Raw genomic sequence first — 19,554 nt, 5'->3', positions numbered from 1 at the left:
GCCAAGAATCGAACCAGGAAACCCCTGAACCAAAGGCCAGCATGCTAACCATTTAGGCATGGAACTGGAGAAACTCGTGCCCCCATCCCGAGGTGGCGCAGCACTTTTCAGGCACACCCCTAATGAAGCTGAGCTGCATGTACTATTTAACCGCATGCGCGCCTTGATGTCATTCTTAAATTTCTGACAGCACAGGTAATCGAACTCAGGCCCCCGAGGACGGCAGCTAATAACACTAATCGTTACACTACGGAGGCGGAAACCTCTTTAATGAGAATTATATTCACGTCATTTCCCAACGGTGGCTAATGAGGTGAATTCCAGGGATTCACAAAGTGATCACTAGCTAAACTTCTCCGGAGAAGAACTTGTTGCCTTGAAAAAATTTAATTGTAGGAAAGCTTCTGAAGCAAACTTTTACGTGAGCTGAGAACATAATCTACAATACCAATTTACTGAGTTAAAATTATACAAAAATAAATCGGTGAACCTTAATACCTATTTTGGGCAATCGAGGTAATCTATTACACAATCAGATGCCCTATGGATATTCAAGTGTACTGTACTGTAAGGTACTGTAAACGAGATGACTTCGACAGGCGAGGTTAATTAATTAATTAATTTATTTATTTATTTTTGTTTCGTTAAGGCCCCATGGACCACGTGGTTCCTAACTCTGGTGAGCTTTCTTCTTATCCAAGTATTCATTCACCTTTGTGCTGTGGGTTGCTTTTCCTTCCCTGAGTCGACTTCACTCCCACTCCGGGCCGCAGTGTTTTAGCTGTCAGTGACTGGATAGTATCGGATGTTCTGATCAGCATTCTAAGTTTATCCCTGTTGTATATAACTTTGGGATTGATTGATTGATTGATTGATTGATTGATTGATTGATTGATTGATTGATTGATTGATTGATTGATTGATTGATTGATTGATTGATTGATTGATTGTCACAGCCTTAGTTCATGCATTATGTATGGATTTAACCTCAGTACAGGGAGGAGCCTTCCCTGCGAACCATGTGACCTTGCCGTGGTGGGGAGGCTTGCGTGTCCCAATGAAGCAGATAACCGAACCACAGGTGCAACCATATCGGATGGGTATCTGTCGAGGGACTATACTAACGAATGGTTCATCGAAAAGGGGGTAGCAGTCATTCGGAACTTATAAGGGCGGCAGCCTGGATGATCGAGTGTTATGGCCTTGTAATAATACTCAACATGGCTTAGCGGTATTGATACTGCTACACGGCTGAAAGCAACGGGAAAATACAGCCGTAACTAACTCCAGAGAACATGAAGCTCTGTATGAATGATGTACTGATGAGGGCTTCCTCCCGGGTAAAATATTCCGGAGGTAAAATAGTCTCCCCATTCGGATCGCCGTGTGGGGACTACACAAGCATCAGGAAGATGGATACCGACATTGTACTAGTCGGAGCATAGAATGTTAGAAGTTTGAATCGTTGTGCTAGGTTAGAGAATTTGAAAAGGGAGATAGACTGAATAAAGCTAGATGTAGTTGGTTTAAGTGAAGTACATTGGCAGGAATGGCAGGAATTTTGGTCAGACGACTACAGAATTATCAACACAAAATCAAAGAGGGGAAATGCAGGAGTTGGTTTAGTAATGAATAAGAAAATAGGGCAGCGGGTAAGCTACTACAACCAGCATAGTTAAAGGATTTTTGTTGTCAAGGTAGACACCAAATGATTGTCCACTACAATAGGGCAGGTCTATATGTCTACTAGTTCAGCAGAATATATGAAGAGATTGAAGATTTAATACAATATGTAAAAGGTGACTAGAATCTAATTGTGATTAGAGAATGGAATTCAGTGGTAGGCCAAGGAAGAGAAGGTAATACAGTAGAAGCATTTGGATTGGGAGAAAGGAAAGAAAGAGGAAGTTGGATGGTTGAATTTTGCACCGAACATTATTTAGTCCTTTCTAATACTTTGTTCAAACACCACAAAAGACGGATGTATACGTGGACGAGACCTGGAGACACTGGAAGGTATCAAATAGACATTATGAGTAGGCAGAGATTCAGAAATCAGGTGTTGGAATGCAAAACTTTCCCCAGGAGCAGACGTGGACTCTGACCACAACTTGTTGGTCATGAAGCGCAACCTGAAGTTGAAGAAATTGAAGAAAGGGAGAAATGCAATGAGATGGGATCTCTACAAGTTGAAAGAAAAGAGTGTGAAAGACTGTTTCAAGAAACATGTTGCACAAGGACTAAATTAAAAGACTGAAGGAAACAACAGATGAAGAATGGACAGTCGTGAAGAATGAGGTCTCTAGAGCTGCTGAAAATGATAGGAAGAAAGGAAAGATAACTTAAGATACAATGAATAACTCAGGAGTTACTAGACCTGATTGATTAACGATGCAAGTAAAATAATGCAAAGAAATGAAGGCAAAAGGGAATACAGGCGATTAAAGAATGAAGTGGATAGAAGGAAGAATGGCTGAAGGAGAAGTAGGAAAGTCAAGGAAACCTTGTGAGAAAGGAAAACTAGGTGTATGAATATTAAGAGTTCAGATGGAAAACCACTTCTAGGGAAGGAAGACAAGGCAGAAAGATGGCAGGAACATATCCAACAGTTGTATCAAGTTAAAGAATTACATGATATGGTTCTGAAACAAGAAGAGGCTGTTGATACTGATGAAATGGAGGACCCAATTTTGAGGTCAGAATTTGACAGAATTTTGAGAGACCTAATTAGTAATATGGCATCTGGAACTGATGTCCGACTCGTTGGCTGAATGGTCAGCGTACTGGCCTTCGGTTCAGAGGGCTCCGGGTTCGATTCTCGGCCGGGTCAGGGATTTTAATCTTGGTTATTTCCAATGGCTCGGGGCCTGGGTGTGTGGCGTATTCAACATTACAAATCATCGTAGGTAGGGCCCTCTTCTTCACAGACATGCAGGTCGCCTAATAGGCCGTCTACTAGAAAAGGACCTGCACCAGGCCTTTCCGGAGGCCATACACCATTACCTGGAACTGATGATATTCCCTCTGAATTATTACTGCCTTAGGAGAAATCAGCACGGCGAGGTTATTACAATGAGTGTGTAAGATGTATGAGACAGGAGAAATGCCATCCAGTTTTCGGCAAAATGTTAATATACCTATTCCCAACAAAGCCGGTGCTGACAAGTGTGAACACTACCGCAACATTTGTTTACTACCTCACGCCTGCAAAATTTTAACACAGAAGAATGGAAGGACAAGTTGAAACTGAACTGGGAGAAGATCAGTTTGGCTTCAGAAGAAATGTTGGAACACCTGAAGTCATCCTGACTTTACGTCTGATCTCAGAGGTTCAAATTAAGGACAAGCCCACATACATTGCGTTCATAGATCTTGAAAAGGTATTCGATAATGTTGATTGAACCGTGCTATTTGAGATTCTGAAGGTGAACGGAATTAAATACCGAGAAAGAAGAATTATCTACAATCTGATTAAAAATCAGTGTGCAGTGATAAGAGTCGAGGGCTTGGAAAAAGGAGCAGCAATCCAGAAAGAAGTGAGGCAAGGTTGCAGTTTGCACACTCTCCTCTTCAGTGTTTATATAGAACAGGCAGTAAAGAAAAATCAAAGAGGAATTTGGGAAGGGAATCACAACTCAAGGAGAGAAAATTAAAGCCCTGAGATTTGTTGATGATATTTTATCTGAGACTGCAGAAGGTCTGGAAAAATTGTTGAATGTTTTGGACAGAGTCTTGGGTAAGGAGTACAAGATGAAAATAAATAAGTCCAAAACAAATGTAATGAAGTGCAGTCGAACGAAGGTAAATGATGCAGGCAATATTAAATTAGGAAATGAAGTCTTAAAGGAAGTAAATGAATATTGTTACTTTGGTAGTAAAATAATTAACTATGGCAGGAGTAAGAAGGGCATCAAATTCAGATTAGCACAAGCAAGGAAGGGCTTTCTTAAGAAAATAAATTTCCTCACTTCGAACATTGATATAGGACTTATAATGAAATTTTTGAAGACTTATTCTGAAGCGTGACGTTGTATAGAAGTGAAACATGGACGATAACTTGCTCAGATAGAAAGATAATAGAAGCTGTAGAAATGTGGTGTTAGAGAAGAACGCTGAAGGTGAGATGGATAGATCGATTTACGAATGAAGAGATACTGAATAGAATTGGTGAGATGAGGTCGATTTGGCAAAATTTGGCAAGAAGAAGAGATAGAACGATAGGACACATTTTAAAACACCCAGGGCTTATGCAGTTAGTTTTCGAAAGAAGTGTAGGCGGTAACAACGGTAGGGGTAGAATAAGGTATGAATATGACAAACAGATTAGAGCAGATGTAGGATGCAACAGTTACGTAGTGATGAAAAGTTCAGCACACGATAGGGTGGCATGGAGAGCTGCATAAAACCAGTCCATGGACTGATGACTTAAACAACACAGAGAGGAAACAGCCTACAGGCAGTTCTATAAAAATATAAAGTAATTTTTAAGTACTTTCACTTGAGATAGCCAGCCACATGGCCTAGTGTTAGCTTGCCTGCCTCTCACCTAGAGGCCTCAGGTTCGATTTCCGGCCTTGTCATAGAATTTTACCTTGATCATAGGGTTGGTTAGAGGTCTATTCAGCGTAAGTTTTTACAATTCATGAGCTATCTGACGGTGATATGGCGACTTCGGTCAAGATAACTAACAATAACAGCCGAAATCATTCGTCGCACTGACCACGCGTCACTCGTAATATGCAGGTCTTCGGGCTGAGCAGCGGTCGCTTGGTAGACCCAAACCCATCAGAACTGCAGCGCCATTTAGGACGGGGGTTTCCAGTTGAGGTATTAACATAATGTAGAGACCACACGAGAAGGAAATTAAAACTTTTATAAAGTTAATTTCAGAAGAAAAAAATCAATTTTTCCATTTATTTTGTGCTCTTTGTCCTCTTAAATGTACGATACGGAATTGTCATATTTCAAGATGACGATGATGATGATGCTTGTTGTTTGAAGGGTCCTAACATCGAAGGCCATCGGCCCGTGTCATATTTCAAACGTGCGACGAAATTAGCAAGTTGCTTTACGTCGCACTGATACAGATAGGTCTTATGGCGACGATGGGACAGGAAAGGGTTGGATGTAGGAAGAAAGCGGCCGTGGCCTTATTTAAGGTACAGCCCCAGCATTTGTCTGATGTGAAAATGGAAAACCTTAGAAAACCATCTTCAGGGCTGCCGGTAGTGGGGCTCGAACTCACTATCTTCCGAATACTGGATACTGGTCGCACTTAAACGACTGCAGCTATCGAGCTCGGTCGACGAATTCAGAAATATTTGTCTACACAAATTAAAAAATTGAAAGTTCTACATAATACTTCGAAGAGCGATGAAATAACCGACCACCATTCAATTTGAGTGAAATAGCGAGATATGCTTTTCAACTTCTCAGCTACACTTCCAACGAAATCTAATGGTGACATATTACAGTATTGGAAACCGGAGTGCCAGTTAGTGCTACCTGATTAAGTTGCATCCAGTTACGGGCGACCTGTGTAATACGACGTTCCCTCTGTACGAGAAATTTGAGATCTACGGAAGAATCACCTACCTAGTGAAGAATTGTATGGCCTATTACGAAGTAAGAAGAGTAAATGTAGCACACGGTGGAGACGAGAATAATACAATGGTGATGTGAGCTGACGTGATTATCGTTCAAATAATTTACTCTATATTTTTGGTGTTGTTTTAGCTAAATTATACATACAGTCTAGCAGACAATATGAAACGTATCAACATTTAAATACTTAAAAGCAGTAATATTTAATGATTTTACATTCTATTTGCTTTTCGGCCAAATATATCTACGAAGACGTATTTGTTTTCTTTCTTTTTCTGTTTTTCTGGGGTTTTTTCGTTTTTTGCTAGTTGTTTTACGTCGCACCGACACAGATCGGTTTTATGGCGACGACGACGGGAGAGAAAGGCCTAGGAGTTGGAAGGAAGCAGCCGTGGCCTTAATTTATTTGCCTGGTGTGAAAATGGGGAAACCACGGAAAACCATCTTCAGGGCTGCCGACAGTGCGATTCGAACCCACTACTTGTTTTCTAACCAAGCCCCAATCCTATAGTGATAGACAAATCCGTGTATACTCTATATTGATTAGTCAACCCATGACCGATTACAGTTTTAATTGTCTACAAAGAAGTTAAAGAGGAGCTAATAATCTTGTTACGCAACAACCACCATATATTTTCACGAGGAGCGAACGGCCAAATTGCTACACTAATTAACAGGTCTCTGTAGTTATGTAAGGATATAATTGGAAGTTAACACTCAGAAATAGGGTGAAACATACACGGGGCATATAACGCTCTTCAAAAGCTTGGCTGGCCATAACGACTGCAGCTCACTCACCAGTACCCTGTCACTTCACATAGTCATACTATTATAATGTTGTTTGTCTGTATGTGTAAGGGAGGGGCTGGAAAGCTGACGTGGTAAAGATGTGTTCGGTTCACGCACGAGGTTACAAGTTTAATTCCCCATAATGTCGACAAATCTAGGAACAAGAATTCCACTACTAGAGAGGCATATGACTCTCAAGTTCATTTAGCTTACAACAATACCGAGTACCAGGCCTGGGGGAGAAATTGCCAAACCATATTGATTCATTCGACCAATCAGTCGTTCATCCATTCATTCATCACTCGTTTAATAATGAAAGTTTTCTCCCCAGTTGGTGGTTATCCGTGACGGAGATAGAGATTTTCTCATGCATGCATGAAACCAGGTCATTAATTAATTCTTGGAATCATTTAATTCATTCATTCATTCATTCCTTGCTATGCATTCATCTACATGGGATGTTCTCACCTGATCTGCTGAAGTTCCGTACATGTAGGCGGAGAGCTTTTAACACATTCAATCATCCAAACACCTATTTATTCATTCGTGGAATGTATCAATGCAATCCAATCAGGCAATTCATCCATTCAGTAATTCATTAACCCTTTCATTTAGTCATTCATTCATTCATTCATTCATTCATTCATTCATTCATACAGTCATTCATACAGTCATAATGTCTGTTGTAAGCTAAGGATAACATTTTTAGACCAAAAAAAGACAAAGTCACCTCCGTAAAGGCCATGAAGGCCATTGGAGGAGTGGAAGGTAAGGGCTTCCACCATTGTTAACTGTGGCACGTGATGGGGTAGAGTGGTTAGCTCTACGCCCGACCACCTTTGCCCCCAGGAATTAACCTGGTACTCATTTACGGTGTAGGGTGAGTGAACCTCAGGATTGTTTAGACCAGTGACACAAATACTTGCACTAACACGAACTAATAGGGGTAAGATATAATTATGTTGTCCTAGACTATATAACAATGTTAACGTCTAGGAAACAAATAAAAAAAAATAAAACATAAAAGTCTTCTAAACTTCAATTTAGAGAGCGGGTGTAATTAGGGAGTAGGTTTAATTGTAATATTTAAGGTAGTAAGTTAACAGATAAATTAATTGTAAAAATGCATATATCAAAATAATTAGATTATCAATAAATTATCACTCACTCCCTAGTGCCTGGCAATTCGGAACTAGGGAATGGGAGTGTTCTATTCCACAGTGTTTTATTCTGAAGAGGCTTAAAAGGGGCTATTTGATTATAGAAGGCAAGTTGAATACGAATCGTAGGCGTGAGCAGAGAAGGCACCTCTAACATCTGTAAGATGGGCAACATAATTTGGGAAGGTGTTATTGCTCCATGATGGTCGTCAGCTTTCTGTAGGGGGAATACACAATAATAATAATAATAATAATAATAATAATAATAATAATAATAATAATAATAATAAGAGACGAGGAAGAAGAAGAAGGAGAGAGAATACGTTGGTGAATGCAGAATGATCTGATGATATCTAGTTGAAGATATTGACCGGACACACATCGATACACCCTGAGCTGGACTGAGTGGCTAGCCTCTTGTCGGTGTTCAGAACTCCTGCGGGACGACATTCCGGCAACTCGCCGTCTCCGAAACCATAAGAGTGGAGCGTAAAACCGATAAGATTATAATGATACACTCAGAACTCGTTCATTTGGTTTTGGAGGGTTAAAGAGTAAGAATGGTTGGAAGACAGCAAGAGATGAAAGTGATTAGTACTGTATTTAGATCATGGCTCCAATGAACAATATGGTACCGAGCGAGTTTTCCGTGCGGCTAGGGGCGCACAGTTGTGATCTTGCCTTCAGGAGATAGTGGGTTCGGCAGCACTGAAGATGGTTCTCCGTGGTTTTCTATTTCCTCACCAGGCAAAAGCTAGGGCTGTACTTCAATTAAGGCTACGGCCGCTTCCTTTCCTCTACTGGGCGTTTCCTAATCCATCGTCACCCTAAGACCTATCTGTGTCGGCGCTACTTAAAGTCAATTGTAATGTGCCCTATAATGCCTTCGTCAATGCTGAAATCTGACCAAGTAGATTATCGTTACCAGTACACTCACCGCCTGGTGAATCACTTTGGCACATAGCTTACCTTGCTACAAATAATCGTCTTTATCCGCTCCGCCGTAACAGTAATCTTCAGGGAGTATCGAGTAAGAAAAGGGTCAACGTAGTACATAAATTAAATGAAGAGGAATAAAAATGAGCAGGTCTGGAACAAATCTAACCAAAATAAACAACGGTTGAGCTGCATCTTCGATTTTAACAAACTGGTTTATTACAATAAACTAAAATTTCTGATAATGAACAAATATCCAATGAAATTTACATAACTAATATCATTGTCATAAACAAATAAAAATTATTTTTTGACATAATCGGGTATTTTGAATGTAGTTATAGACCATGTGGAGGAGATGTCTTGCATCATGGAAACACCTAACACTGCAACGGGCCGCATAATGGTTACGTCAAACAAAATGAATTGAATTACAAATCTGCTCGTAGGCAACTCAAATCTATTAAGAACATAATCTATTTCTAACGTGAATCTATGCCTCAGTGCTCATAATTACCCTACAAGTTCTAAACAAGCATACAACATACACTCTACTGTCTCGGAATGGATCGTGAGACTTCTCAAGTAAAACAAACATATGACATCAATTAAAATGAAAGAACCTACTTACATCATGCAGATACATATGAATAGTTATGTGCCTCTTTGAATGACAGCGACAATCGTGTATAAAAAATCCTCTAGCAGACCCTAATATATAAAGGTCACTGCTCTCCCTTCTTGACAGACAAACGCACTGTTTTTACCTTCAGACTTTCGTGTCATGACGTCAGAAACGACCCACATTGGCCCTTCAACACCTCGGCTTTTTGTATAAACTGAGCAGTCAGGCCTCTCTGTCGTAAATATCTCCTTTAGCTGATAGCAAGTAAACAGAGACAAGAGGGCGACTCTCCCTTCTTTCCTGCCCGGGAATCTACCATACGTATTGCCCTCACAGTATAATTACTACAGGCCATTTTATTCCTTAGAGTTCAAATTCAACACTCTAGCGCAGATAAAACTCAAATACAACAGGCCCGTTCATTATTTATCCTTTGTGCTCTCAGCGGCACATTCAAATACATACCCTGGCCTTCTTATCGGCACTCACATTCGCAAATTACTACATAACCATTATTTCTCATGCTATTTAGGGTCTCAACACAATACTCGGGCATAATACCATTATTCCTCATTTCTTATGGGCTTCCTATGACATGACTCGCTCAGCTTAATACGCCAATCCGAGTGCATTCAAGAGATATAGAAGATCTTAGGCTTTCTTCATTTGACAAATAACATTACAGGCTACCCTGCTCATGCACTGTGCTAGTCCCAACTGCTTGTCTTGGTTACACTCAGAAGACCGCATAGGTCCCGGTGAAATGAAAATACATGAGCTGAAGTTCCCTACTTTGAACATAATATTTCAGCAATAATGACACTAACGAAACAAATGAGAATAACAACATGCAAATATTAACTATCTAACTAAGCTTGAGTCCTGGGCATATATTCTATTTACACGGGCATTCATATCCCAACCTATTTACATCTTGGCGGAAGGCCAAATTTATCTACAATTGACCTAACCAATATCATACTGCTGCATGCTTAAACAATGGAATTATCTGGCCTGTGTCTGGTGATATAACTGAACAGTCCCCCTGTGGACATAGCGAATTTACGCCATCATGTTGACGTTAGAAGCTGGTGACAGCACTCGTGGTTTGACGACTGGTGACATCCTTGTCGGCTGTGATATTCTCTGCAACTCGTTCAGATGACTTGATTATCGCCTCCTCGATGTCGTGATGATTGGACGTCGCTGATGGTCCACGTTCGCACCTCGATGCCGTGAAGAATGCTCGGCAGCTTCGGTCCCAATTACCACTTCACCGTGATGGATGAGCAGTGTCCAGTCCACACGTGATGTAGGAGAAAATGTAAGGAAAATCAGATTACAATGTGTCTTCAGTTCGATGCCTGTACCTCCCCTCTCACCTTTTATTTATAATCCCGTAATATCAGGTCACATTCTGTGCGTTATCCTTGTAAGACAGTTACTCAATTCTCAAACTGCAATTTACTTTACTCTTGACAGCTCTTTCTACTGACCGAATTGAATTAAAATCAATCTTCTGAGCCTACACTAGTATGTGCCATTCATTTAGGACACTATTAGCCTCAGATTACGCGATGTGACTATGTGTGAACACATTACTAGCAGCGGAATATTCTCACAGGAAAACAGGTCAACACTTGCTGTACAAAGTTCTGATCTCTATTACAAATTGTTGTTACTTACACGTCCCAAGTATAAGGTGAACTCTGACTGCGTTGCTTGTAGATAAAGGTGGTCTTCTCTTCGCTGAGTAGCGGCGTGACAGACACCTACGTGACAGCGATACACACAGTGAAATGACTTCCGCGTCCGCGGCAGTCGTATACATTAGCGATCTCACACCCACGCCACCAAGCTCTACGTTTGTGGGCTTCATGCGCGCGCCCGCGGAGTGGAAAATTTCTCCCGCGGTATGTATATTAATTACCCATACCTTTATTGTGATTAGAACTAGTGACATGCAGCATATCAACATTTTCAGAAAAATATCCTGATTGCAGTTCTTGCATCCAATCCTATTACAGTACTCACAGCTATATCCCATATAACTATAACAAAATTATATTGGCAGTCATTTATGTAATCACTACACAATTGCTGTAATGGGAAAGTAAAATGTGCGTTTACATAATTAGTGCAGTACTTTTCCCATCCGGAATCGCCACATGTCTACGAAATGTAAAGAGCGAACATTGGAACACAAAAATGTGAATAGGTCGTGTTTGATGGCGATAGAAACACAAAACTACCTTTGGGAGCTGTCATTGTGCCTCGCCCCCTATGCAGTCCATATTTCAATTATTTTTGGACACATTTGTAATTAGAAGGGATCTAAAAGTAGGCACTCCAAAGATTTGAAATAGCTATTAATTAAATATTCGGAGCAGTAGTTATATCAGCATAGAGATTTTGAAATGATCTGCAAAATTATTTTATGATACACACTCTTTTAAGGAAGTGAATCTAGGCTTTGCAGTCCGGCGCCATGGCTAAATGGTTAGCGTGCTGGCCCTTGGTCACATGAGTCCCGGGTTCGATTACCGGCAGGGTCGGGAATTTTAACCATCATTGGTTAATTTCGCTGGCTCAGGGACAGGGTGTATTTGTGGCCTTCATCATCATTTCATCCTCGTCATGACGCGCAGGTCGCCTACGGGAGTCAAATCGAAAGTCCTGCACCTGGCGAGCCGAACATATTCTCGGACACTCCCGGCACTAGAAGCCATACGCCATTTCATTTTTAGGCTTTGCAAGAAACGGGGCACCTTGCAGTAGTAGAAGCGAGGATGTAGCGCAAAATGACAAGAAAGAATTAGATTGAAATAAATCAAATCGAAAAGTATTAAGAGAAATAAAGGATGGCAGGATATTGCCAAAAATAATGGAATGTGGGTAAATTAAATTTATTGGACATCAGCTGATGTACCCGTGCTTCGCTACGGGATTCTCAGAAAGACTGTCTTTGTTGGGGTTTTCCTAACTACAGATAACTTAGGCCATTACAAAAACGTTAGTAGGAATGTGGGGATTATCATATAAAATACTCGCTCAAATGAAAAACCGCACATTTTCTCACTTTTAAAACAGTACTGCGATGCCGATCTAACAGTCCAAAGTTCCAGTGCTGGATTGACCAAGCCGCAGACAGCCATGAACACTCCTCTGCCATTGTTCCGTAAAATATACACACTGCTCATTCCAGTCAGTGCCTCAGGGTAGGGATTGAATAGCTCGAATGCTATGATGAACCAGTTCATTACGTACCAGTAGTATCAGAAAATTTATGAACCAGAGGAACGGCATGCTTAAGAAGAAAGTTATCTAACTCCCAAGCCACTTCCCTCCAATATTCAGGCAGGCTGTTATACTCGGTACGACAGGGCGAGTTGGCAGTGCGGTTAGGGGTGCGTAGCTGTAAGTTTGTATCCGGGAAGTAGTGGGTTCGGAAACCACAGTCGACAACCCTGAAGATGGTTTTCCGTGGTATCCCATTTTCACACCAGGCAAATACTGGGGATGTACTGAAATTAACGCCTGGGCCGCTTCCTTTCCACTCCTAGCTCTTTCCTATCTCATCGTCGCCATAATACGTATCTGTGTCGGTGCGACGTAAAGGAAATTTTAAAAAACACACGGTATACAGTACATCAGTAATCCCATCTATCGGACATGACTGACAACAGAAGACACAAAACGCATCACAACAAAAAATGGTTAATGTAATATTGTTGTTGTTCAGCGCTATGAGCTTCCTTATTGTAGGCCTTCATATTTAGTTTTCTTTCGACTCTGTGATATTAGGGCGTCTTACAAAATTATTTACAGCGTAGACTGTAGTTCCTTATTCCCCAACTTTACATAACGATTTTCATTAAATTCTGTTTACCCATTTCCTCGTGTCTTGGCACTGATATGGACTTAGCAACAAGAATTCAAATTCATGAACATCTCTGTTATATCTCGGTAATATGTATAAGATATAAATGATCGGAATTTAATAGTATATAACCATATAACTTTTTAATGTAATATTTGTCGATAGGACCACTAATAACACAAATACCTGAGCATTCAATTTTAGGCCTTCCCCTAAACTACCATTACACTCAGCGTGAATAAAATTATTTATTACCAAGAATGTAGCGACTTATTTCCCGACTTTGCATACTGATTTTCATTAAGATAGGACCACTAATAACGTACAAATTCAAGAATTTATGTTTAGGCCTTCTCCTAAACTACCATTTATTTCAGCGTTAGTAAGATTATATATGGCCTACATTGTAGCGACTTATTCTTTTTACTTTTCATTAAGATAGGACCACTAATAACATAAATATTTGACAATTAAATGTTAGGCCTTCCCCTAAACTACCATTTCCCTCAGCATGAATAAGATTATTTATGGCCTAGGTTGTAGTGACTTATTCCCGGACACTACATACCGATTTTTATTAAATTGTCTTCAGCCGTTTTCTCGTGATGCGTGTACAGACAGACAGACAGACAGACAGACAGACAGACAGACAGACAGACAGAGACAGACAGACAGACATTACGGAAAATTATAAAGTGTGTTTCCTTGCTACTATGGACACGACCGATACAGAAATACTATCCTTTTTAATTTCTAAGCAATATACAGACAAAACTCTTGTTTTATATAACTTATATAGATATCGTCAGATACAGTATCATCACCATTTTTTAAAGACAGAGTGTTATGTGAGAAAGGGACAATTCCACTTAAAATAAAAATCAACGACATGTTAAAGATGAAGTGAGCAGAAGGTAGAAAGAAAAATGGTTGTGTCGAAAGGACGCATACTTCAGAACATAAATGAATGGTCCTTAAGCCGTAAATATCATCGGTGTGTAGATCATTGCAGTAATAAGAAGCCTCCCTCGGATTGCAAATCAAGATGCCAGTCCTGGGATCAGTGTAGTTAGTAGACAGGTGGTTTACCATTGGCCTGGGTCCAGACGGCCTGGCCGTGCGGTCCCGCACTGAAATTGAAACGTGAGCCGGAGGAAGAGCTTAAGGTCGAGGTTTGTGCGAACAAACGGCTTGGCTCAGGTTTCAAACCTTTATGACCAATACGAATTGAGGTCACGATGTAACAGTCTGATACCTTTTTTCTATCTCCTACATCCGTTCTTGAGGTATATCTTAAAAGTAGACCTTGCCGTTGCTCTTCACGTCTTTTTAACCCATTGACAAACTATTACTACGCTTCAAAGATGACCTAAAATTTAATAATTACTCTATAGTTCAAGTTACGAATGTTAGAAATGAATGAATAACGTGTTGCAGCGAACATCAGTAGCGATTTTTAATACGTTGCCCTAAATCGAAATAGTATTTCTCAGTTTTTCAGCTTATCACATATTTCTGAACTCTCACCAATTCATTTATTGAAATAATAGTAATAATAATAATAATAATAATAATAATAATAATAATAATAATAATAATAATAATAATAATAATAATAAACCGAGCGAGATGGCCGACTGGTTAGGGTCGTGCAGCTGTTATCTTGCGTTCTATACCCTATCTCAAATAACCTGGGAGATAAGAATAACAAGTCCGGCCACGGGTGCGTTGTTGTACTAGTTGCATAAAAACATCAGTCAAGAAATCGCGAGATCGATACCTTGTTCACATAATCTGTAACTAACATGCTATAAGAAGAATACAACATTTATACAATCACCAGAATGAATCAAGATGATATTCAATACAATTCTGAAGGTTAATGTACTCACCAATGTCGCCTGCCGAAGAAAGACAGGTTAGGTACTCAATTCCCTCCATATCGTCGTCGTCATCACATTTATCACTATCCGTTCATTGGCATCGTCTATTAACTGGTCTACATCCCGCATTCGCTTTTCGTCTCGATGACGTGTTTTGAACACATTTCCCAACGTTGAGGGGTCACTAGTTCAATCCCTTCCAGCAGCAGATACTTCCGCAGGGGTGAAACGTTTGTTGTGCCTAGCCACATAGCCCTTAACTTGGCTCCACACACTTTTAATTGGATTTAAGGAACAATGGTACGGAGAGATAACATTAACACTTGCCTTCCCGATTTCAGTGCGATATCATCTACTCGATACGCGCCACACGAGTCATTAATATGCCGTGGGATGACATTAGGAAATAGGGGCTACTAACCTCGTCACATTTTCAAGAGTACTACCAGGATTTACGTCACTAAAATTCTCAAAACGTTGACAACCGCTGTTTTTCTCCACTTCTCAATGCTTTTCCCTTCTTATGATTTATGTGAGAATAACCGGGTTCACCCTTCTTCACTCCACACTAAACTTTAACAAAGGTTATGTAAACGTAAATTAAAATGGTTAACTACATTCTAAACACACAACAAAGACTGACTAACAACTTAATTAACAATTATATATTACTAATTAGCACGAAAGAAACTCGTAAGAATATGCGACGTCACTTGTGCGCCAATAACACCCAGAACACAGCAGTAAACAGAAAGCACGTGGGTTGTATTTTAGCTAAATACACCACTACTGCCCGGCTCCATGGCTAAATGGTTAGCGTGCTGGCCTTTGGTCACAGGGTTCTTGGGTTCGATTCCCGGCAGGGTCGGGAAATTTAACCGTAATTGGTTAATTTCGCTGACACTGGGGCTGGGTGTATGTGTCGTCTTCATCATCATTTCATCCTCATCATGACGCGCAGGTCGCCTACGGATGTCTAATCATAAGACCTGCATCTGACGAGCCGAACTTGTCTTCGGACACTACCGGTACTGAAAGCCACACGCCTTTCCTTTCCATACCACTACTGAATACTGGAATGGCTCTTCCGCTGTTGACATATCGCACCTCTCAAAAGGCACTTTAATTCACGAGTATCAATTATAAATTGAAACTAAATAGCTTTATAAAAGTGAAAAGTGAAGATAAACGGATTTAGATGACGTACAAAACTTTCACGCGGAAATAACAGTACTTCATTACTTAACGCATGTAAAGTATTTTTAACGCTTTACCAAAAGATAGACAGTACTACCGCATTTATCACATGTTTTTTATGAAGATGGTTTGGCGCGGTTTCCCATTTTCACACCAGGCAAATGCTTCGGATGTACGGTATCTAAATTAAGGCCACGGCCGCTACCTTTCCAATCCTTATTCATTCCCATCCTTCTGTCGCCGAAAACATTTGATGTGTTAGTGTGACGTTAAAACAAGGAAGAAGAAGAAGACACTTTTGCCTCACTCTGTTTGAATCGTTATGTGTCACTGCGGACTTAACCCTGTTTTGCGGATGGATGGCCATCCTTCTGAAATGTAAAATGTAACTAACAATGTTTTGTCCAATTATTTATGGCCCTAAGCGAAAGGCGACAAAGAGGGAGGATGAGCAGAAACTTAACGTTTACGATTAATGTCATACTGTCAGTTAACTGTTAATATATGCGTATCAGTTACATCCTACGTCTACTGTACTCTAGTATTTTTGCCATATTTACGTCTTGATCTCCACAAATTATTATTATTATATTATTAACTCGTTCCTTTCCTGCACTTTCCTAACACGCCGGGTGGCCATGATCGTGCTAGCTGGATAGCAGCCACGTTCCGAAAACGTTTACCTTATGTTGGATGTAGAAAAGCGGAATGCTTACAAACAAAGTAATAAAGATAACGTTGAGTAACTGAATAGCACACCACCATAAGTTCGACTTCGCTACATTTATCCATCTCTGTAAGCAATCAGTTAAAAATTGAAATATGTAGGTGTAGATAAGACAGCAGCGTGCAATGCTCAGGCGAGGCGGTGCCCTAAAGCACTTCAGTGGCGTTGCATTTGCAGGTGATACTGTCCTAATATTCCGTGTCAAGTTTCGGGTTTAAATCCTCGATCCTCGCTCCCGTAAAGCGAAGGTGATCTGAAAACACACCGACGTATAGTTAATTTCGTCCGGGAACAGACCTTCCTTTTACAGAATACTATTGATCGCAACTGCCATCTCACTGAATTAGCTTTACTGCTCCTTGATTCAATCTCGCTTACTATAGTACCATCCTGGGTGAACACACATCCTAAATACTTGAAATTATCTACCTGTTTCAGCTCTGTATCACCAATCTTACATTCAATTCTTTTGAATTCCTTACTTACTGACACCAATTTAGTCTTCGAAAGGCTAATTTTCATACCATACTCATTGTACCTATTTTCAAGTCGCAAGACATTAGACTCCAGGCTTTTGGCAAAATCTGCCGGAAGACAAAGTCGTCAGAATAAGCCAGATTGCTTACTACATTTCCACCTAATTGAATCCCTCCCTGCCACTGTATACCTTTCAGCAGATGATCCATGTAAACTACGAGCACAAAGGTGAAAGACTACAGCCTTGTCTAAACCCTATAAGTACCCTGAACCAAGAACTCATTCTACCATCAATTCTCACTGAAACCCAATTGTCAACATAAATGCCTTTGATTGATTTTAATAATCTACTTTAATTCCATAGTCCCCCAGTATAGCGAACATCTTTTCCCTCGGTAACCTGTCATATGCGTTCTCTAGATCTACGAAACATAACCACAACTGCCTATTCCTCTCGCAGCATTTTTCAATTACATGACGCATACTGAAAATCTGATCCTGACAGCCTCTCTGCGGTCTGAAACCACACTGGTTTTCATCCAACTTCCTCTCAACGACTGATCGCACCCTCCCTTCCAAGATGCCAGTGAATACTTTGCCTGGTATACAAAAAAAGAGATACCTCGATAGCTGTTGCAATCCTTCCTGTTCCCTTGCTTATAGATAGGTGCAGCTACTGCTTTTGTCCAATCTGAAGGTACCTTACCAGCACTCCATGCTAATCTTATTCTATGAAGACATTTTATCCCTGCATTCCCACTATACTTCAGCATTTCAGGTCTAATTTCATCTGTTCCTGCTGCTTTATGACAATCGCGTTTATTTACCATCCTTCCCACTTCCTCAGGCGTAATTTAACCAACATTTTCCTCCTCACCATGAGCTCCGTAGTCACGACACCACCATGAAGGTTTCCCTTTACGTTCAGAATATTTTCAAAATATTCCCTGCACTTGTCTAGCGATTCCCTGGGATCTATTATGAGTTATGAGTACTGTTCATTTCCTTCTTCAATCCCTTTCTAAGAGTCTTTATTACTGTCCAGGAAGATTTCCCTGCTGCTTGACCTAGCCTTTCCAGGTTATTACCAAAATCTTACCGCGACATCTTTTTCGATTCAACAACTGTTCGTTTTGCTCTGTTCCACTCATCTATGTCATCCTGTCTGCTTCAGACCTTGTTTGGAGCCATTCCTTTTCACGTTTACGAGCTGCTCTCACTTCATCATTCCACCAAGATGTTCGATTTTTTCCATCTTTACACACAGTTGTTCCTAGGCATTCCCTGGCTATTGCTACTAGAGCAATCCTGTATGTCACCCATTCTCTTTCTATATCCTGAACCTGCTTGCTGTCCACTGTTTGAAACTTGTCAATAATTATATCCATGTACTTTCCTCGTCCTGGAGATTTTCTACCTTTATTCGTTTGCAGACATTTCACTTTCTGCGCTAGATCTAGAGATAATTAGTTCACTACAGATTAAATAGTGGCCTGTGTCATCGAAAAATTCCCGAAAAGCCCGTATGTTGCTAACGGATTTCCTGAATTCGAAGTCGGTTAAGATGTAGTCTATCATGGATGTGGTACCCCTACCCTCCCATGCGTAGTGGTGAGCCTTATGCTTGAAGCACAGAAGTCGAGCAGACGCTTGCCTTCCCCATTTGTTTCTATATCTTACCCACATTTACCAATCACCCTTTCGCATCCTTCAGTTCTATTTCCAACTCTCGCAGTGAAATCGCCCATTAGTACTACCCTATCCTTGCTGTTGACCCGCACTGCTATGTCACTCCTTACTTCATAAAACTGTTCAGTTTCATCTTCATGTGCACCCTCTCACTCAATGCTTTATAAAGCTTTACAGTTTTAGCTTCATCTGCACCCTCACATGGTGAATACTATGAGGCATTTCTCATCCTGGTTCCTCCAACTGCCAAATCTACCCACGTGCCTAACAGAAACTATGTTGCGTGCAATGGTATTCCTGATATAGAGCCCAACCCCAGACTCTGCCCTTCCCTTTCTAACATCCGTCAACTACATCTTATAATCTCCCATCTCTTCTTTGTTATCTCCCCTTACCCGAATATCACTTACTCCTAACACATCCAGATGCATCCTCTTTGCTGACTCAGCCAGTTCTACTTTCTTTCATAAGCCCCATTAATATTGATAACTCCCCATCGAATTCCATTTCGTTCGCCAAGTTGTTTCCAAGGAGTTCTTCGCCTGTCAAATGGGAGTGGGGCTCCGTTACTCCCATAGGTCCGAGGC

Source organism: Anabrus simplex, chromosome 3 (assembly GCF_040414725.1).
Source record: "Anabrus simplex isolate iqAnaSimp1 chromosome 3, ASM4041472v1, whole genome shotgun sequence".
NCBI classification, from domain to species: domain Eukaryota; kingdom Metazoa; phylum Arthropoda; class Insecta; order Orthoptera; family Tettigoniidae; genus Anabrus; species Anabrus simplex.
Note: the sequence above shows the minus strand (reverse complement) of the source record.